Below are 23,144 nucleotides of genomic sequence, written 5' to 3'. Positions count from 1 at the left end.
AAGCAGGAAGCAGCAGACTTTCAGCCATCTACCCTAAGCATTTCTATTATGGAGGATATATTATATAAAAATCATTTATTTACATATAATGTGGATTTGTGTTTAGTGACACTTGTGTTTTTATTCTCTAAAAAGTCAAATCGTCTAAAAAAAAAGTAAAAAACAAACAAACAGGAAATGTAGTTTTATTTAGCACTGGAACGCCTCACTGTTGCACAGATGGAATTACAAAATTGTTAAAGTTTAGTTGTATTCATGGATAAAAGTCTTCACAAAAGTAGAATAAAAGTTTGATTATAGAGATAAATAAAAAAATATATATATGAGTGCATTCATTTTAAAACAATTATACCACAGACATAACTAAAAATAACACTAAAGATAAGTGTTTCAAATCAAGTTAACTAAAAGTACCATCTTTGGATGTGCTTCCTGCTGAAAAGCAGCTTTTCTGCTTCTTCCAGAAACGTTTAATCACCAGGACGTCCACCGGAGATGTAAAATCTGCAGATAAAAAACAAAAACAAAAGAAGGTTCATCTAAAGACTTTAACAGGCCCCTGAAAACCACATCCAGCCCACAGAGACATCCATACATTTAACCTGACATCAGAGTGGCAGGCATGATAATTGTTGGTGTTTAATCTTTGATGCAGGTTGCTGACGCTGTAAACGGCAGAAGGACGAAGGTTTATGCCTGACGAGGGATGGTCTTAGATATCTTCGTCATGTAAGATTGATGTTAATTGAGTGTCCCCCTCACTACAAGCACTGGTGCACCGTGCAGTTTTTGGCTCAGGGTCTCGCTTGGCTGGGTCTGCAGGGCTCCTAGGTTTTGTAACCTAAACTGCAGCGTTGTGTAAAACTTCAGTAGTTCTGCAAGACATTTGATGTGTGGGGTTTCAGAGAGAAGCAAAAGAAGCCATGCTATTAAACTTCTGCCCTACAATTTGTATTTTAGGTGTTCCGCAACGCTGCATTCCTAAAGCAAAAGAGGTTGGAGCCAAAGCTGCAGCTCAGAATTTGACTGAGAATCAAACTTGGAAGAAAAAAAAAAGGAAGGCTTTCATTAAAATCTCATGCGAGTCAGCTTATCATAATTAACTGTCTTTTTTGGAGCAGCCTGTGTAAAATGGGTGTATTCCAGGCCAGTGATGGCCTGTTTGAACAGCAACAACAAGAGGCTTTCCACACACTTGTGCTGCTGACAGCTGCTGGGAGGAAAAAATTGCTTTAGGGGAGTCGATTCTTGTAAAACTTCTATAAGACTAAGGAGAAAAAAAGGGCTCCTAAAATATCCTTTCTTTTCTGTCTCTGAAGTTGAAAGTGACAACTGCAGTCCCTTTGTTCTCAGAGTGAGAGCAGTTGCAAAAATAGCTTTTAATAATGTATTAGGAGAATAAAGACTGTGAGCTGATTTCTGCAGCTGGACCTGGAGACTTCTGTGCTGTACACTAACTGGGAGAAGATATCTGGACTTTCACACCAGAAATGAACCTCTTAATCAATGCATCATACAACTAAAGATGAAAAGTTTTACTCTTCAAAATAAAACTATCATCACCTATATAAAAAAGCATTTTATCTCTTAACTTACCTGGATAGCTTAGGATTTGTAAGCACTGAAGCACCAAGTGTGAAGAAAAACCATATATTCTTGGAAAAAAGGTATCAGGGCTAAATTCTCAGCCGGGCATAATTTTAGGATGAAAGCGACGTCTTTCACAATAAGAGTTTGTACAGTTCTTCAGAAAGGAGATAAATAATTTATCAAAAGCAGCTGACATCCTTTCAATGTACTTTGAGAGTAAACAGTGTGCTTGCATTAAAGCAACCATTCTGAAAAACAATCATTTGGATGAGCAACTAATTTCAATACAAACACTTCCTATCAGATGTTAAGCATGGTGGTGGAGTAGTGATGATTTGGGGCACTTCACGGTCATTTATTTGATCACAACACTCCGTGGGTATCAAAGCCCTAGAGGGTCACTCTTCTGACAGCATTTGGTCATCTCTTGAGTTACTTTTGTTTTCTTTCATATTCAGAGATTTAAGATTTTCCTATCAAGAATCAAAATAGCTTATTCAGAATTTAAATTTTTAGAATATATGGGCAGTAGTTTTATTTACTCATTTTTAATGCCTTAAACATGAGTCATTAAATGAGGCAATAAAAACAGCTACATCATGAGTAATTTAGTATGAAATGCACACTTTAATAATCAGTTATAGTTTGCCTCTTGTGAGACTAAACTGAGTCTCAAACCCGCAACTTATAAGACGAGTTCACTTCACTGTTAGCATGATTGCAGTTTTCTTCAAGTTGTATATTTAGCTGTAATGGTAAAGCTAGATGTCAAACATCTTCTAAAGGTCAAATTCTGTGTCAGTTGCTCTCCCATCTCCCTGAAATGACCTTAGACTGAGATGAGCTCAACATGCCACAGGGGGGCGGTACAATATCAAGCAAAGGTGTTTTTTTTTTTTTTTTTAGCAATCATGGTGAAATGAACAAGTGCGTCTGCTGTGCTGCTTTAAAATGTCTCCATGATTGTTTCTGGCGAAAGCTAGCATCAAGAATTTCAATAAAAGCAAAGGTATAGGAAGTTTATGCCCAAAATCACACATGTAGGCACAACCATTTTTAATAACTTTTCTGTTGTGACTAAGGGAAGTAATAAATTAGTTTAAAGTTTTATTAGTTGAAAGTTTCATAGTTTGAGAAAAACTGAAGATAAAACAGCTCTTTTATCCCTATACTGCAGCTCTTTTGCTTTGAAGAAAAATGCTAACGATTTGAAAAAATAATGGCTTTACAGTTTGAGTTAATTTGTTTTATCTTTTACGTTGAGATTGTAACATGTCGGATGACAGAGCACAGTGATGGGAAAAAGTTTATTCTATTGTCAGAGTAGTTTATTATTAGAATAAGAGCCCTAATTCTGACCTCATGCTGCACAACAGTGTGAAGGCACTATTTGGAGGTAAAGTTCTTAATAAATTGATAAAATTAATAATTAATAAATTAATAAATTGATAAATTGGATTCTACGTCAATGTTGTCATATTTATATTCAATAGTCAAAGGACAAAAGGATGAAGGAAAATGAAAATCATATTGATAGAAAATGTCATGTTTTACTTGATTCTATCACAATTTTATTTTAAGTAAACTTGCTGAAGCAGGAGGATCTTATTTAAAATTGGGTGTATTTTATTTTGAAAGGAACAGGTGAACTTGCCAGGTCATTATTGTAAATGAGAAACTGTTTTCAACTAATCCTCTTAGTTAAATAAAGGTTAAATAAAATAAAATAAAATAAAATGTGATGGTGTCAAAAGTAAAAGAAATTTGTCATGTATATAAAAATAAAACACTTTTCAATATGAATTATTGTAGAAAAATTAAAAAGCTACATTTTATAAATGAAAGGCTTAATGGCTGCAAAAAGATAAAGTGTATTTAAAATCGTGAAGTAGGGTTCACATCACTGAGAAACTGGCCTTAATTGCTCTTTTAGAATTAAAAGTTAAACAGAACAGCAACAAATTTAAATCACAACTGTAAGTGAGTAAAAAAGTGTCAAAATAGCCATTTAGGGGATCAGTTTGTGATCCTCGCAAAAGTGTACGAATCTGTGAGAAAACTGTTCTCCTTCGATTCTCTTTTATTTAAAGTTTGAGAAAAAAATGCAATATAATCTTCAACTGTTAGAGGTTAAGATAATTTCATGCAGTAGCTCGTTCACACCTTTGTGTTTTGCGTATTTCCTGTGTTTTTGGAAAGCAATGAGACATTTTTAAAACCCTTCATAAGAATTGTCAGATTAGTTGTATAAATTACGCAAGCGTGCGCTGGAAGCGCTGTGTGACTCATGTCATCCACCTGTAATTCTCTGCAATGTCCATCAAACCACGTGAAAGTTCAGCCTGACCCAGAGGGGATTTGTTCTTCTGCATACGTGGCCGAATGTTGGAAAATACAACAAAGCCTGGCGCATTTAAATGAATGTGAGAACTGGAGAGCATGAGCCATCTGTTTGTCTGTCTGTGTCTGTTCTCCTACTGTTACTCATTTCTCTCATGATGAGCATCTCCTCTTTGCCCTCCAGTATGTCTGCGTACTGCTAATGGAAAAAAAAAACGCCTTTCGGTGTGACTCCACTTTGACATCAGAGGTACTGAATGTTACAGAGGTTTATGGTTTCCAAGAAAGTATTCAATCCTCTATAGAAGAATCTCAGAAACCACATTAGTCAAAACTAATCTTTTCTAGCAACAGATTGAAGTCTATGCTTTTGTGTTTATAGATCAAAAACTTTGCATGAAGTGCACAAGTGTAGAGAGGAAAACAAAAATGTTTCATTGGTCTTACTGTGTGCAGCAGTAACCTTCGTCAGTACCAAACTGGTTACCTCTCTGGATGAATCATCGCTCCACAGAATCTGGTTTCTGAACATATTTTCATTCCAAACCAATCGGTTAGTCAGAAGTCCTTCATATTTCGATGGGTACCACTGCTGCTTTTTTTTTAGCTTCTTTCTTTGGCAGGATTTGAAAAATCCTCATTTAAAAAGAACTGGAAGAAATGATTTGAAATGCTTTGACCAAATCTGTCTTTCAAAAACTAGAACTGTTTTATACCAAAATTTGCCTTGTTGAAATACTGTAAATACTTAAAATTACCATTTTAAATACTTAAAAATAAGTTGTGGATGAGGTAAAAACTGAGTGGATGTCGTAAACACAGCGTTTGTCTCACTTCACAGATTTTCAGGATGGGGAGGCTATTTTAGACTTCATTTTGTGTTTTCCACATAATGGTCTCACTGTTTTCAGTGTGTCTTACTTATTGGGGCAAAAAACAAAAACAATTCTAAAGAAAAAACATTTTTCTCCCTGTGGCATTAACTTCAACATTCTATGTGAATAGAAAGCTGATTTTTTTCCAGCAACTCATCCGAAGTTCATCATTCAAACTGCCATGAACACACAACGCTGCTTTAACAGACGAGCAGCGCCAGCTGGCGATGCGCGCCCTCAGGTTGGTAGTACGCAGTCAGATGTTGCAGGTGAACTTGTCTCAAAGTGTCATCAGCTAACTTGCATCAAGACAAAGAACTACTAGCAGAATTTGTGACAGGAGGGACCACAACCATGATCAGTAGCTAAGGATCTCTGCACTCAGACCTGGTTTAGCAAATGCCGCACGGCTGCAGACCGTTTATCAGATGTGAAGTTTATTAAGGTTTCCAAAAAAAAAACATTCACAACAAATTCCACCGCTTTGCAGGTGACTCCATTGACACCAAGACACCTCCGTGAACATTTGCAGTGGGCGCAAGACCATGTGATCTGGACAATGCAGCAATGGTCTACCACTCTGCTCACTGATGAGTCATGTTGCACAGAAATCCTGGCGGTCAGCATGAGAAGGTGAGGTGAGCCAGGGTTGGCTTTGGTGCAGGAGGTGGAACAGTCTGGACAGGCTTCCCCAGTCAGAGCAAAACAGATTTGGTTATAAGACGGCCCAGTCACTGGGCGTTCTTACCTCAGAGACATCAGAGAACCCATCATCATCCCCAGATTCCACCTGCACATTCCCAACTTTCTGTTCATGGACGATGATGCTCCACCGCACGGTGCCGGAATGGTCACAGCTGGACTTCAGGAAGTGAGACTCAATCTTGTGGTATAAAATAAATATCAAACTAATGAAAATGGTGTTTTAAGGTGTTTTGAGGATTTTTTAAATTATAATTCAGACCAAACAGGAAAATCACTCATGTAAAAAACAACATCCCTAACTTGTTGTGAGTAAACATGTTCTTTGGGTGAATTTGCCCGTTTGGACCATGTGACTTTTATACCTCACAGAACTTATCAGGACTCTCTAAAGCCAGAGACTTGCCAAACACTATTAGGATGTTTCTGAAACTTGTTCTTGTATTCATGCAGTAAGTCTGAATGCAGCCCAGAGGAAAATGGTATTAGCAATTTTTCAGTGGTGAAGGAATCCTCGCTTCAACCAAACTCCTATGTTAGTTATAGCATAATTTGTTTTAACATTTGATACATTCATTGTTTGCAGAGGATAAATTCTCCTAATTGGCGTTAAGTTGTTTCAAATGAACAAAAGAAAGTCATTTTTATGTGAATACAGACATGTATTTTAAATATTTCCCACCAGGGTTTCCACTACAATAGAATAAGAAAGATTGGTTTTTAAATGTCTTGTCAGCAAATAATATGAGGTAAGCACAACAAACAATGGGTCATTCTGTAAAATATTCTGATCAGGTCGTAAAACCTCAATCTATTTGTTCTTTGAATATTTTTCCAAGAAAGCTGCTTCACGATGCAGCTCAGATGGGAGTAAATACTACATTTTCTGCTTAAATAAACATGTGGGTCACTGTTGGTTTGAGTCACACTGAACCACAGTGCCCCTGCCAAGGATGAAGGAGGAATTTGCTATCCACAAAAACAGTGCATACACATTATATATATATATAAAATATATATGCATTTTTAAGGATGATTGAGAATTTTGTTTTATCTAATATTGTTAATTTTTCTGCCAAACTAAAGTGTGCGATAAAATGTAGCTTCGCCAGGTGATTTTCACCTGAGTAAAACTATTTACATGAATTTCAGTATGTTGCATGTCAAAGAGTCTGTGCCTTCAGCAGGGAAGTCTCACATGTCCTGATAATGGTTGGACGAAAAGACCAAGTTTCCAGTATGATATTTTTTTTTCTCAAATTCCTAATTTTTCAGTAATTCTTGAGCATGTTTTTAGGAACTTCCTAGGTTTGTTTTTTTCAGTTTGTTACACACACAACAGTTGAAAATAAATGACCCCCCCCCCGCAAATTTATCATGTGTCGTTCATATTTTGATCTAGTTTTTGTCACAGGGCTTTTTGTTGGGTATATTATATCGGTTAAAAATGACCCGGCAGAAATTGATGGTGTAACTTTTCATAGCAAAAGTGTTCTAGGGGTTAACCTTCATTGCTTGACCTAAAAAAAAAGCTTTTTAGATTCAAACTCTGGTGGTGGTGTGTTAAACGCTGACCTGATGCCGTTCTCTTTAAATTTGCTGTTTTCCGTGTCTTTGTGTAGTGTTTAACGTTGTGTTAGGTCAGATTAACTAATAGTGAGGCTGGTGGCAGCCTGAATAACGGCATTAACCAGCGAACAATGAGAACGTGGGACTAAGCCCTTTCACAACCTGTCTGACAGCTTGTGCCGTTGATGTCACCCTCTGACTCAGGCCGTTACCACAGCCGCTGTCACCCTGGGCATTTGTAAGCATGACATCAACAAATGACACGTATCACTACTCTGCTTTCAATTGTTTGCCTTTGTCAGTCTGCATTCTCATCAGCTTATCTGCTCTGTGAGCGTTGACTCTATCAGACTGAACACAAGAGAGAAGAACATGAGAGGAGGTCATTAGTTACTCAAGGAGACTTGGATAAAGAAAACAAAAGAGGATGGGTCATAAAATCCCACTTCTATCAGTCTTCAAAGAGAAGAGAGCTAAGCCCAGAGATGAATAGCAAGAGTTATAACATCACACCATGAGAACCTCTTAAGCCAAGTCTTCACAACACCAACAATCTAAAACTGAAAATGTAATGTGGTTTAATTAGTGGTAGGGCTTTTATTAACTGCCAAAACCAAAATAAACTCAATTTGGTTACATATGTTCATCATCAAATTGGTAATGCTTGGCTTACAATAAGAAAAATACAATTAAATATAAAATTATTTCACAAATTGCTGTTCTAGCACCAGTTTCATTTGAGACCCCTTTTTGTTGCATCAGTTTTTTGCTAGCAGGAGAAGGTTTAAACAGACTAAAAATAGGGTGGACCTGTCTTTGATAAAATGGTCAATTCTAGCAATAAAAGTTCACAGAAAAGCAGATTTTATACTTGATGTGAATTTGTAAAGTTGCTTTAAAGGAAAATTGCTGAGTGGACACCCTGAGTTGATGTCACATTTTATTTGATCAATTCAAATTGTTGATTTATTAAACCCTACCCTAACTCCAAACACTGAAACAACACTTGATCCATGGATGGGCCTCCTCACTGATCCTTAAATGATCAATGGGGCGTCTCTAACATTGCAAAACATATGCTCTTCAAAAAATGTATTTAAGTGCATCAGACCAAATATCTACCAAAAACACAAAGAAAGCAGCAAGCAGAAGAGATTTGTTTGGGATAAACAAGACAAGGAATAGACATTAGACCAGTGGAAATCTGTGCTTCTGTGATTTTTGGTTCCAACCACCGTGTCTTTGTGTGACGCAGAAAAGGTGAACAGATGGACTCTGTATGCCTACATTCCCACCAAGAAGCATGGAGGAGGAGGTGTGATGGTGTGGGGGTGTTTTGCCAGTGGCACTGTTGGGGATTCATTCAAAACTGAAGGCATACTGAACCAGCATGGCTACCACAGTATCTTGCAGCGGCATGCTATTCCGTCTGGTTTGCGTTTAGTTGGACCATTGAAGGGCGGCAGTGGCTCAGGCGGTTGAGCGGGTCGTCCAATGATCAAAGGGTCAGTGGTTCAATCCCCGCTCCCCCCAGCCAACTGTCATTGTGTCCTTGGGCAAGACACTTCACCCTCCTTGCCTCCAGTGTGGCTCCACTGGTGCATGAATGTCCCGGTGATGGTCAGAGGGGCCGTAGGCGTGAACTGGCAGCCACGCCTCTGTCAGTCTGCCCCAGGGCAGCTGTGGCTACATCAGTAGCTTACCATCACCAAGCATGAATGAGGAGTGAATGAATAATGGACACACTGTAAGCGCTTTGAGTGACTTGAAAAGCGCAGATAAATCCAATCCATTATTATTATTATTATTATTATTTTTCACCAGGACAATGACCCCAAACACCCCTCCAGGCTGTGTAAGGGCTATTTGACCAAGAAGGAGAGTGATGGGGTGCTGCTCCAGATGACCTGGCCTCCACAGTCATTGGACCTGAACCCAATCGAGATGGTTTGGGGTGAGCTGGACCGCGGCGTGAAGCCAAAGGGGCCAACAAGTGCTTAGCATCTCTGGGAACTCCTTCAAGACTGTTGGAAGACCATTTCAGGTGACTACCTCTTGAAGCCCATCAAGAGAATGCCAAGAGTGTGCAAAGCAGTAACCAAAGCAAAAGGTGGCTACTACAAAGAACCTTGAATATGACATATTTTCAGTTGTTTCACACTCCTTTGTTCTGTATATAATTCCACATGTGTTACTTTATAGTTTTGATGCCTTCAGTGTGAATCTACAATTTTTATAGTCATGAAAATAAAGAAATCTCTTTGAATGAGAAGGTGTGTCCAAACTTTTGGTCTGTACTGTACATGCAGAATAAATAAGCAAAACTCTGAGTTGACTCATTCTATGTTAGGTGTTTTATGTAAAATGCCTCTGCTGCCTGAAATGTCAAGGACAAGTTAGTGAGGTCTTTTGTTGGTGTATTTACATTGTGTGAAAGATCAGATTTAGCATCTATTTGAATACTGGTGGAGCAGGGACTGCTGTGCGTGCAGAGTTTGGTGGTTGTTTCAACCGTAGTGGGCTCTCAGAGCTGAAGAGCTTTTGATCTTTTCTGAGTGATGTCTGGACCACCAGTCGCTGTTTGTCTGCATAGAACTGAGAAAGGCCTATAGACGCTGATGAAGGTGGTATGAAGGTGCTTTAGAGTTGATCACTCAGTAGGGGTTTTATCTGGTGCACAAATCCACCAGAAACCAGGGCAGTGAGCAGTGGTGTGACACGTGTCCTTCTGTGGTTATTTAAAATAAGATCCGTAGCTGCACTTTAGAACAGGAGGTTTGATTGTTTGAAATTATCTGGTACAAGTGCATTGCAGTATTTGCTGATGAAAAGTGGCTACAGGTCATTTCAAAGTAAAAGACAATAAAATGAGGAAAAAAAGAACTAACACCAACAACAAAATATAATAACAAAAACAAACAATATCAATACTTTTGTATTGACATGGACGGGAAGAGGGCAGAGATTAGAACCCTGTGGAACACCAAGATATCTTAGACAGTTTGTCATTAATTGAATCAAAACAACATATTTGGCATGTCAATACATCAGCGCTGTAAACAAATATGTCAGAAGGAAATATTAGAAAACATGTTAATCTGCTGGTGTGCTTGTAACTATATCATTGCATTGGTCATCTTTGTATGAATTCAAGAGATGATGTAGAAGGGATCATGGTCAATGCTCACTTCCTGCAACCCCTGTTTGGTTTACTGCTAGTCTGCTGTGTGCAAACAAGTAGATAAAACCGGCCTGCAGTGTGATAAATGCTCTAAGACTACTCAGTCAAACAACAATAGCTTAAATAGACTGAGGAATAAAAGAGAGACTTCTAGGTGTGATTGTGAAACCTGAGATTTAGGGGGAGAAACACAAAACCCAAAAAGAGAATATAGTAAGAATCAAAGAAAATAACATTTGACCCTTTAACAACCCAAACAAGACCAAAAAAATAAACTAAAAAACTTTTTTTTTCTATTTCCTTTTGGCTTGAGAGGCAATACATACAATCGTTTTTTTATAATAACGTATTTTCTAAATGCACTCCACCATTTGGTTGAGCAGGGTGTTCATGAAACAGGAGATACACTCAAGAACTATCTAAATAAATGAAAAGCAAGAAAAAATTATTTCTGTTTTACACATAAAACAGACAGAAAGCTTGCAATAAAATGGGTATTTTCAAACTTTTATGCAACAAAAAACAAAAACAAAATTTGGACAAACCCTTTACCTGAAATGTTATCAATATGAGGGGATACGACACTAAAAGATCAATAAAAACGTCTGTTTTTCAATAAAACTCATCTGATTACATCATTTTGCTTGGCTGGTAATAATTAATTTAGTAGAACACAGGAGGTAAACATTACAAATTCACAACTGAGTTAGAAACTTTAGAAAAGTTGCAGAATCCCAGCTTTTTTTCAGATATAAATCGAATGCATTGACTACTTATTTTCTATATTTCATTGATAGACAATGCTTCTATATTAATCATCTATTGCGGTCCATTTCCAAAGCAGGAAGGCAGCTGCAATCTTGGGCTTACAGCTCATCCTCCACTGGGAGGAACTATTCAGACCTCCCCCTTTATAGCCATGTAGCAGGTGACCCCGTCCCTACATTGTAGAAACGGTTGCTATTTAGACATGATGACCAGCCAGAGCAGAGCAAGTCAATGTTATTTATATTTTATTATGCTTCTCTGGTTTAGATGTTAAGGGCAGTAAGTGCATCCTAAAACCTGCTCGACGAGGGGCAGATGTTTGGTTTGTGACCAGATGCAAATGTTAAGGACATAGACACTCACTGGAGGTCAGGGGTGATGTTACTTCCATGTGTTCTTTACTATGAGTCAGTGTTGCAACAAAGTTAAATTCACCCTAAATTTAAGAGTGTGTTTTCAAGATCATCATCCTATTCATGAAACCTAAAGCTAAAATTAAAGTTCTCTTTTTAGCACAACAGTAATGCTTCCCCGCTCACTTTGAGTAACTGAAAGTAAATGTTTAAATCTTTTAATCATCAGCTAAAAAATATTTTTGTTGTTGCCAAGTAACCACGAACACAGGTCGCCACTCTTCAGGCGAGGGGACATGCCAGCTTGAATGGCTGACACTGAACAGACCAGCTGAACTCAGAAAATAGTGCTGCTCAGAGTTTAGCAATGGAGCTGTTATTGTTAGGAATAAACTGTACCTGAACCACACACACCCACACATACACACACACACCTCACTGAATGGTCTCCCCACGCAAACCCTGCAGGAATCTTTGGAAATTTAGCAGTTTTTTTTTTGTTTCACTTCCCTACAATGATCTTTGCATCTCAGAATCATGGCATCAGACTGAACTCCCTTTAGGAATATGAGAGAAATCGTGGCATATTTTTCACATTTTTATCATATTGAGTTCTAAAAGCTTATCAGGGACCAATGATGGGGAACCCAAATGCAGTAGACTGAGCTTGAAAGCAGAAACTTAAAAAAAACAAACACTTAAACTCAACAGAAGTTCAATAACCAATGGGAAGGAACAAAAGCATGGCAGGGCAGAGGAAGAGAATGTACTGAAAACCAGACAATTAAATACACTAAAGATGATTATCTTAAATGAAGACAGCTGTGGATAATTATCAAATGAAACCAGGTGAGACCGTGAGAGGGGAAAAAACAAGCATGAGGACAGAACATTAAGCACAATCCTCACATATACCTTGAAAGAACCAAAATCCCATGTTATATTGACATATTTCTCTGTTTGTTTCGAAAAATACTTTTTTTTTTTCAAAACGTTTTTTCACAAGTGGAACGCTTTTAAGGCAGGAAACATTTCACCCACAACTGGACTTCCTCGTTGACAAATAAATCAAGTCATGCCATTCTAAAGGCCTAGACACATAACAGAATGAAAAAGCTATTGTAGAAGGAGGTGAAAGAATGAACAACCTATTATGGTCAATGAGTATCACCTTATATACCAGTGAAGTTGTGATTTGGTTGGATGATATACCTGAATTCTATTAAGATCAGGGGTTGGCAAACTTTTTTGATTCAAGGGCCAGACCAGGGGGGTATTCCAGGAAGCATGTTTAAACTAGCCTGACTTTAAGCCTGAACTCTGGCTGAAATCCGCCTGAACTTGCTTACTCTGGGTATGTCGGTTCCAAAAGACCGGATATGAGTTGGCGTAATTACGCTCGACTTGGTAACCCTGGGTTAACGCACGGTACATAAAGACATTGTCAATAGATCGCCGATTTCTCGAGTCACCATGGAAACGCGTGGAGAAAAAAAAAAAAAAAAGGGCGACACTTGAGACGGAAGTGAGATGGAGTCCGATATTTTAATGACGGCGGATAGAAATGATAAGTCCATCAAAAAAGTAACACGGCTGAAAGATAATTTAGTTTAATTTATTCAAACTCAATAATTGTTAATACAACTGAAATTTACATATTTATCTAACTAAATGTCACATTACTTCATTAATCTTTTTTCCATCTTAATTACTTATATTTCTTGAACTTTCATATGTCTAAGTTTGAGCCGGCAGATATGCTCATTTTTATAACAATAAAAAGAACGGAAAAAAAATGCACGGAGTGCAAAAATTCATTATAGAATGTTCCATCACTGTCATAAGAGGTTTGGGTGGTAGAGGTGCTATATAAACTCATTATCCTCTACTTTACTCTCACTCATGGTGCAGAGACGTAAGCATAGCAGGACAAAATATCTCGGCAAAACACGGTGAAACACAGTAAAACAGCTATACAATTAAACACATTTTGTAAAAAACCCACACTTAAACCCAAATCCGTCCAGACAGGCAAAGGGAATGATATCCCAGAATCCCTTGCGGTGCCAATCTAACGGCAGCATCAAAGTTACGCCTACTTAATTGAATTAATTTGAACGAAAGGAAAATAATTGTCTGAAAACCACGTGTTATTTTTAAGGTGACCTAACAAAAAAATGATTTATCTTAACTGAAGCAAATAATTAAGTTAGATCAAAGTAAAAAAGTTTATCTATACAACATCCATACGTGGTCTCAACATCCTCTCATGGTGGAAAAAGTATTATCTGAGCTTTTTCATCCACTAAATCATCTTCAAATGGACACGCCATGCTGCTTCACCTCTCTGTAAACAAACTAATCTTCAACTAAACCTGCTCCGAACCAGGTTATGTTCAGAGCATGAGTTGCCATGGTAACTTGACCTACCCTGAGACATACCTCCATTTCTGGAACCAAAAGCTGAGGTTATCAACTTCCTTAGCCTCAAACTTATCGTGGGAGCTAGCATAACCTGCTTTCTGGAATACCCCCCTGGAACAGATGTGTGAAATGTTTTGTTATTCCACCTCATAAGAGAAAGAAATGACATGGAGTCAGGGTGAAATTGTGCTTCAATTTTGATTGACTGAGAAATGCTGCATTCATGTGTTGTTGGAATGATGGTAAAAAAGGTTAAAAACACACACGAATTTCTGAAAAACAACAAATTTTCAGACACCGCATGAATCCAGCACAACTTTCTGCACCAAAAACAAAGGTCAATTTATTCGAAGAATGCTATCTTTGGGGAGACACCAGAATTACAGAAAAAACAAAACGTTACTCAGGATTGTCAACAAAATTTATTCCAGTTTGGTGGCCAGATTAAATAGATTAACGGGCTACAAATGGCCTCCGGGCCGTAGTTTGCCCCACCCCTGTTTTAGATCGTCTACTGTGGCTGAATCACATGAATTTGGTTTTTCTTTGAGAAAAAGGGGGACTTTCAAAATAAAATGCAAAAACTGAATTTAACCTTTGGGTAAACTTGTAATCTCCGTTATTATAGATGGCACTCTGCAGACCAAACAATCTAACTCTAGTTCACCTGAAAACATGGGTAATATTTGATATGCAAGTAAACTAAAACATGACAAATTTTGGAATTTTTCATCTCAAGGATCTGACCTTATGATGGCCAGATGACTGTCGGGACTGTCTGGCTTTGAGCCTTTTTTTCTGCCTAGGCACTGTTGTAACTGTGTGATGCATTCTGGGAGTTTGGTCTACTCTGAACAGTGCTGTGTGTCATAGCAAAACAAGGTGTGAAATTGGTTGGAATTACCCACTCACTCATTGAACATGGAGACATAATAGTAGTATAAAACAAAACAAAAAAACTGTCAGTTGGCGCCAGTACATTTAGAAAACTATGAAACTATGTTTAAAAAAAGCCTCTCTGTGAGTCTTTTATGTTAACAACACTGTAAAATTTCCATTATGAAAATTAGTATTAAAGCAAACTAAAAGCTGTTAAATGTAATAAAATTTTCTATTTTGAAGTAAAAATAGAAAAGCTTGACTATGGTTTAAACAAACGTGCGTAATCAACTCTTAAACTTAAGTATTGAAGTGAAATCTAAACAATATCAAAGTGGGGAGGTAGAAAAATGTAGAAGTAGCTGCATTAACTGGAGTCAAATATAAGGTCCTTTGCTCAACAGCTGTAGCTTTGCTAAGAAACTACCAGTAACTGAAATACAATTGGTTTTCTTTGAGAGGGGTACAAAGTAACCACTTTCAATAACCTAAAGGCTGTCAACTTCTGTCAAAAATCACATGACTGTAACAAGGCTCTTTAACTGGAGAACAGTTGTCCTCATCCTTGTAAAACTCAATCTTATGTTATGTGTCACTTTATGAATCAATTACTTTATTTGTAGAGCACCTTTCACAAGGTGCTTGACATAAAAGACATCTATAAATATAGGTTAAATCAATAAAAAGATTTTTATTTTTGATATGGGGCAGAAATGACTTAAGAATTTCATTCTCCTCACAACTCCTTTCCAGTCACGACAATGTGTACTGAATGCTTATGTTGTTGTGTATTGATTATGCTAATGTATTCAAGAAAAGGACAAACAAACAGAACAGAAATTCAGTTCAAATGAGCAGATTTTAATTTTGGCTGACTTTAGAATGGACCAATTAGAGGAAATATTGACTTTCTGCCTCCGAATCCTAACAACCCTTGAGAACAATGGTACAAACCTGATGGTGTCTTTGAGAAAACAATTGCTTGAAGTTATTACTCCTACCGCTGATTCTGCAAGCTTTCAAGACCCGATGGGGGATTGGATTGTACCATTTTTAAGTGACTGATGAGTCTTTCTGTAAAGTGTCTTTTTTGATACACACAACTGAGACTATATGATTAAAAAAGCTAAATTACTGTGACTATAAAACAGTTTTTTTTGTTTAGATACAACAGAAAAACAACTAAATCAGTTTCAATGAAAACAAGAAATTAGGCAAAGTTGGACTAATTGAATACAAGAGCCAGGTCTAAATGTCAGTTTAAATGTCACTTACTAAAGAAAATGAAACTGAGTAAGAAAATAATTAGGGCTCATTTGAGTGGGAACTGTGGTGACGATATAAGCCAGATAAGCGATGACTTTAGAGGGCTTTTGTCTCACAAGGAAAAAAATAATTAAGAGTCTATTTTAATTAAATTACAGTTAGCTTTCCATATTTTTTTTATTTTAAGTGAAAACTGGATTGAGTGAAATGAAAACAATTAATCCCCTTAGACAAACATTACTTCTATCATCAAAATGGATTGATTTATAACAAAAGGGTTGATAAAATATCTTCTGAGCTATTTCATTTTATTGTTTATTTAATTTTAATTCTTGATTATACCGTTTTTTTTGCCAAAATCCAAAAACCTGTTTCGTTTTCTAGGACATAGATTCCACAGAGTGGGCTAATTGGTTGTGGGTGAGACAGTTGGCAACCCCGCCCCCCTCCCCATCATTGGGTGTTTTTTGTTTATGCTCTCTCCTGGTAATTTAAAGCCCCTCACTCCCCCAACCTAAATTACTGGTGCAACTAAAATGGCAAGCAATATTGGAGCTATCCAGCTGTACAGTTTTGAGCCAGATGCCAGCTCGGACAGGGAAAACAAATACATACATACCTTACATACAAAGTTGTCTACAAGTAGATGATCAGAACAAAGTGGAACAGGCAGCTTGTGGCCCGCACAGTATATTTTCTACATAACAAATACGCTCTTTTCCAAACGGCATTTTTTTCTCTACTCCAGACTTACAATGATTTGAACACAGAAATACTCAGAAATGCAATTTCAAGCTTATTTTTCTTAATCTATGTCCTCCATCATGAGAAAATGCAATAAGAACATATTAAAAACACGATTTTCTTTTGAGTGAGTCTTTAGAATTAAATACTCATCATCTTATTGAGACTTTAGAATCCCCTAAATTCTGCAGTTTTTTGTAAAATATGCAGAAAGTGAAGAAGCATAGGTTGACAGGCTGTTGAATCCTTGGCAGTGTCCTTCTTTGCCATCACTGGACATGTTGCTTTTCAAGCTGTTGAGTCTGCAGTTAGCCCATCTGTGCCATTCCCTCTCAGGAGCCATTGGCAGGAACAACCTTCTCTCATTTATTGAATCTTCATCTTTAAGAGGAATGACTCTGAATACCAGATGGGAGAAAATACTGGAGGGAAGAAGAGAACTGCATATTTAAGGTTCATAACTGCAATTAGTTAATGGGCTCATTTGTAATTTTAACTGTCTCTTTGACCTTGCTTAATGAACACGATGACTTGTTTTCAAGGTTAACTTAGGTTGATGCATTTGTGCTGCTGCTCATGTGACGCTGCATTTGCACCTTGCTGAAGACAGGAAGTGGTTATGGTCTTTCATCTGCACACCACCCCACGATTGCTAACATTTTCCATGCACCAAAAAAAGCCTGGGCACTTAACTTTGTTTTACATCAAGGTTTGACATTATCTCATAACAGACACAGAAAGCCACACGTTGTCATGTTTTCCACGACCTGACATTTTTAAAAGGGGACGCGGTCTTCTCGACACACCAGAAGATCTCACAGAAGAGAAACTTTCTGAAGTGTTGGTTTCCTGCTGAGAAACAAAACTGAAATCAGAAATGTCTGAACAAGTGCCAGTCATAATTAATATTCACTGTGTGAGTCTTCTTTGAGTCAGAAAACAAGCAGAAAGGAAAAGAACGAGCCATTTAGTCCCTAAAATTGATTTGGGCTACAAATTCCCTCACCCTAACCCCTACTAGACTGGACAGTGCAGGACTATTCAGTTCCTTGGAATTTGATGAAATTTGAACACATGCTTACAATTTTTCTTTGGACTGATGTTATTCCCACATATTTACTCATGACCAAGAAGAAAAACTGATGGAAATTCATTTAAGATGAACATTACTGCATTGCCTTCACGCATTTTCAGGGGTCCAATGCTAAATGTTGTTGTTGGTCACACATATTTAAAGTTAAAGTTAAAGTCCCACTAGCTGTCATGCAAATGAAATTTGTTCTTTGTATTTGACCCCTTCCCTGGGGGGGCGGTGAGCTGCAGACATGGCTGCGCTCAGGCACCATTTGTTGTATTGACCCCAACCCTAACCATTATCCTAACCTTAGCCCAGCTCTGGGTCCGTGCGGCCATGAAAAAAGTTCAGCGTATTACATATTACGTGCGAATGATTTATTTTTGTTTTTTAAATGCCAAATAGGATGTCACCCCTTTTTTTTCAAATAAAAACCTAGTAAATATGAATATTTTACAAAGACTAGTTATGAATCAACTGTGTTCTGAGAACAAACAGATTAGAAGATGAATTAATTTTTAAATGACAAATCGTTCAAACCCAATTCAGCTCTAAGGTTTTTGAGTAACTTTTACCCAATTACAGTTTAGGCAACATTTATTTTGAAATCCAATCTGCTGAAAACACAAAAGAGAACCAAAAAGGGTGTTTTGCAGGAGGATTAAGCTTGAGAAATATGATTTTTTTAGTTTATTTTTTCAGTTTTTCTAATGGGAAGAGTCCTTATCTTAAGTTATGTAAAAAAGCCCAAATTAATACCATTCCTCTACCATGCAAGCCCTTTAAAATATTGTTGGTTTTTACTCAATCTTTTTTATTCCTGCTGTTTTACCTCCAGTAAACTACGGTGGCCCTGAAGTGCAAAGCATTCAACAAATCACTCGATACAAAAACATTTTTAAGATCACAACAATTTAAAAAAAAAATTTTTTTAAAAAGCAGCATTACATTTTAGAAAACAAAACAAAATTTCAGAAACCAAAACTTGAAAAACAAAAATGACAAAAAAAAAAACATTTCAGAAAACAAAATGAATTTCCAGAAAAAAAAAGAAATATTAAAAAATGAAAACATTTCAGAAAAAAAAAATTCCAGAAAAAAAATGAAATATTAAAAAATGAAAAACATTTCAGAAAAAAAATTCCAGAAAAAAAGTGAAATATTAAAAAATGAAAAACATTTCAGAAAAAAAAAATGAAATATTAAAAAATGAAAAACATTTCAGAACACAGAATGAATTTCCAGAAAACAAAACGAAATCTTCAAAAATGAAAAACATTTCCAAACCGGAAGAGGCAGGTAATATGGGACAACGCTGATTGGATGATGATTTTTGTCAATCATTTGAACTGAAAAGTATTTTAAATGAAGCGATGACGGATTTTATCGTCCAAACAACAATGTACCATAATAATCCACGTATTTCCCATTTATATATCAAATAAAAAATGCAGCAAACTGTTAATGAACTTTAAAATTATTTTTTTAACATTTCGCCTGACACACGGTCACCCGGAAGTAGTTTGTGAGCACTTTTACCACGAACGCTGTGCGCTAATGTCTACGGCTGCGAGGTTCACGCTGTCAATCATCTTTAGGTAAGAATCAATTCTGTGATCTTTTCTTTTGTCAGTCACATGTCTCTAAGGATGTTAATTTTAGGATGTTAAAGTGCTGCTTTGAAAAGATAATTTCTTTTTATCTTGCGCATGCGCAAAAAGAACCCGATGGAGACGAACCGTCTTCACATGATAGCCGTGCCCGTTTTCGGTGACAACATGAGAGAAAAAGCTCCGAGCCAGCCTGATTCTGTGATTTATACAGTAATTACAGTAATTATACGGCACCAGTGTTGCTAAAAATCGACTTTAAGACTGAAATCAGTAAACAAGTTATTATGGGAAATAATATTTAAGTGCATTGTATATTTTTGAACCATGCATATACATATACACATATACTGAAACTTAAAAATGAACTTTAAAGTTTATAAAATACTTAATTGAATTAACATGTGATATTTCTGCAGGTGAAGTTTCTCAAAGCGAAGTTCCAGAAAGGTTTGTGCTGCAGAAGAACAGATGGCAGCTCTACATGGGAATTCAAAAAGACTAAAGTCATTCATATCATTGTGCAGTGTACAGGCAAGTCACCATGATTTATGTGAAATGTAATCAATAAATATTATTTAACCTTAATATCTAATTTTTTTTTTTAAATTGCAGGTCCTTTAAAAAAACGTCTTTAACCTGCTGCATAAGCCTGATTAGTTGTAAATGATGCAGTGGGGAGTGAAAGACGAAGCACAATTCCTGGCTTTAGCGTCGGGCTTATGATCTGGAAATCGCATCTATGAGGAACCGCATCAAACACTTGTTCAACTCCAAACAACTTAATGTTCCTTTAAGCAAAACTCCAGTTTAAAATGTTCATATTAGGCTTGCTTCATTTAGGAGTTTTTCCATGTTTACCATTTTAGGTTTTAAAGCTTTATTAACAAAGATGATGTTTGATTTTCAAAGCTGTTGTTTAGAAATGTTTCTTTGTCAATGAAAAAACTGAATGCTGATGTGAGGATTGTAATAATGGATATGAAAATAAACAAATTTGTTTCATAGCAATGCAGTATATTTATTGAAAACTTAACATGAATACGTTATTCAGTAACAGAAATAAAGAAACAGTTGTGGATTTTCCTTTATGGGCTTCTTCATGCAGTCAATCAAATGTTACGTTTACATTCAGCATTTAATCAGCGTACCTGTCAGTCACATTTATTAGAGGAAAAAATGCATCTGGGAAAGTCTGTTTGTGCTTAACAACTATATCAAAAAGAGTTATGTCAGGGAAGGTTTGTCCACATTGCTGCTCAGCATCACATCCAGAGGAAGATGCACAGGTAAGAGACGCCAGTTCCTGCTCGTACATGCTTGCAGCTTCCTCTGCACTGGACTCCAGCTCCATTGAAATCCCTGACAGAGATAAATTAATAAATTAAAAATCCCTGACAGAAAAACATCAGCTACTGTTCATCTTTCATTCAGGAAAAAGTTGAGTTCATCAAAATGAGGAGAAAATGGGTTAAACCAGAAATTCATTAGGGAGGGGTCAAAACACCAAACTCAGAATAAAATACATTATTTCCGTCTTATAAAAAATACATTCTAAAACAATTTGGTATTCCTCCTCTGCCTGAAAGACTAAAACGTTTTTTTTAAAGATTTCTTTTACACTACAGACTTTGCCACCTTTAGTTACACACCTGGACGTGTCTGATGATGTGCAAATCCAGTCATTTACTGTCATGTTTCTGTGCACTGACACACTCTAAAGTCACAGATCTTAATAGTGTGAATAAGAAGCATTCATAAATGTTATTCTGAGACACAAACTGCTGCAGTTTACCTGACAGCTTTGCTGATTTATGCTGCTGGTACACCTGTCTGAGAATCCTGCCCACGTGACCCCCCCCTCTCCAGCTGATGAGGTAACCTGTCATTAACGTATGACTGAAGGATCTTGGATCTGTCTGTAAACACCCACCTAGAAATCACGTTTAACGCTACATTTATTAGATCAAACAAATGTGCCTCCATACCTTATCAGTGGATGGCGGGACTGCATTTCCTGATGTGCTCCGTCTTTAACACCCGTTTCTTCGCAGCTGCTGCTTCAGACAGAATCCTCTCACGACATTTCGAAACATTTGTAAACCTGGTTGGTGTTGATATTTCTGCGTGCGTTCCGTCATCACATCCACTAAATATTCAAAGATTAACGTTTATGTTAACGTTTTACCGTCCCTTTCTTTGTTTACCTGCAGAACGGACGTCATCTACACAAACTACTTCTGGGTGACCGTTCTGCTTCAGACGAAATATTCAAAAAATAATTTAAACCTTCATTATCTGTTTGCTGCATTTTTGATTTAATATGTAAATGGGAAATACGTGGATTATTATAGTACATTGTTGTTTGGACGATAAAATCCGTCATCGCTTCATTTAAAATACTTTTCAGTTCAAATGATTGACAAACATCATCATCCAATCAGCGTTGTCCCATAGTACCTGCTTCTTCCGGTTTGGAAATGTTTTTCATTTTTGAAGATTTCGTTTTGTTTTCTGGAAATTAATTCTGTGTTCTGAAATGATTTTCTTTTTTTAATATTTCATTTTTTTTCTGAAATGTTTTTCATTTTTTAATATTTCATTTTGTTTTTCTGAAATGTTTTCATTTTTTTTATTTCATTTTGTTTTCTGGAAATTCATTCTGTGTTCTGAAATGATTTTCTTTTTTTAATATTTCATTTTTTTTCTGAAATGTTTTTCATTTTTTAATATTTCATTTTGTTTTTCTGAAATGTTTTCATTTTTTTTATTTCATTTTGTTTTCTGGAAATTCATTCTGTGTTCTGAAATGATTTTCTTTTTTTAATATTTCATTTTTTTTCTGAAATGTTTTTCATTTTTTAATATTTCATTTTGTTTTTCTGAAATGTTTTCATTTTTTTTTATTTCATTTTGTTTTCTGGAAATTAATTTTTTTTCTGAAATGTTTTCACTTTGTAATATTTCTTTTTTTTTCTGGAAATTAATTTTGTTTTCTGAAATCTTTTTTTCTTTTTTTTCTTTTTTATGTTTTGGTTTCTGAAATTTTGTTTTGTTTTCTAAAATGTAATACGCTTTTTAAATTGTTGCTGTGATCTTAAAAATGTTTTTGTATCGAGTGATTTGTTGAATAGTTTGCACTTCAGGGCCACCGTAGTAAACAGATGATCCACCTTTTCCTCCTAAAAACGATCAAATTCACTGGAAATGTACATTTACTGGGGCAGTTTCATTGACAAATAAAGCTGGTTGATTCATATAAGTCTTCCTCACTGATATATCATGAAAAGCGCCAAATTATGGCTCACAAAGCCAAAATCTATCCAAATTGCACAATTTCTGTGTTTATTTGTATGACTTTGGTTCAGTTGATGTATTCTAGTGTTCTTTGTGTACGGGAAAAAAGATCTCCTTTTTCCTGTAGGTAAATATACTCTGTCACAGGCTGACAGCGCTGACAATAAATGAGGCTGACGAAATCTGGCACACTGGCTGAACTGGCTGGATTTACATAAGTGCTTGGATGGTGGACTGGAGTTCAAGGTGAACCGCTCTAACAAATCCAATTAGCTTTTTTACTTAAAATCCTCAGCCTGTCAGATGATTTGCTTTTTTCTTTTTTATAAAGGGTTTGACACTGTTGAATGGAAACCTTTTTATTGATCTCCTTTATCTTGTTTACAACAGGGAAGTATTCCTGAAGTCGTTGTCAGACTTCAAAATAAAATTGAAATTGATTGACTAAAAATGTGTGTGTTACAACCAATC

General features: G+C 36.5%; 2 long non-coding RNA genes across 3 annotated transcripts; one reads left to right on the top strand and one right to left on the bottom strand.

Moving 5' to 3' along the window:
- Nucleotides 1–18,938: 18,938 nt before the first annotated feature.
- LOC144990080 (uncharacterized) lies at nucleotides 18,939–20,383 on the top strand. The gene is made up of 3 exons (XR_013654017.1): nucleotides 18,939–19,364; nucleotides 19,796–19,910; nucleotides 19,992–20,383. It is a non-coding gene; the product is annotated as an uncharacterized LOC144990080 (long non-coding RNA).
- A 61-nt stretch (nucleotides 20,384–20,444) lies between these two features.
- On the bottom strand, nucleotides 20,445–22,060 carry LOC144990081 (uncharacterized). 2 transcript variants are annotated; one of them, XR_013654019.1, is made up of 2 exons: nucleotides 21,172–22,060; nucleotides 20,445–20,738 (listed from the first exon to the last, which is right to left on the bottom strand). It is a non-coding gene; the product is annotated as an uncharacterized LOC144990081 (long non-coding RNA). The 2 variants fall into 2 exon arrangements; XR_013654018.1 differs by having other exon boundaries at nucleotides 21,365–22,060.
- Nucleotides 22,061–23,144: the final 1,084 nt, after the last annotated feature.

The sequence above is a fragment of the Oryzias latipes genome, chromosome 24, assembly GCF_053564925.1.
Source record: "Oryzias latipes strain Hd-rR chromosome 24, Olatipes_Hd-rR_3.1".
Taxonomy (NCBI): domain Eukaryota; kingdom Metazoa; phylum Chordata; class Actinopteri; order Beloniformes; family Adrianichthyidae; genus Oryzias; species Oryzias latipes.
Note: the sequence above shows the minus strand (reverse complement) of the source record. Positions and strands in the feature narration are given on the sequence as shown.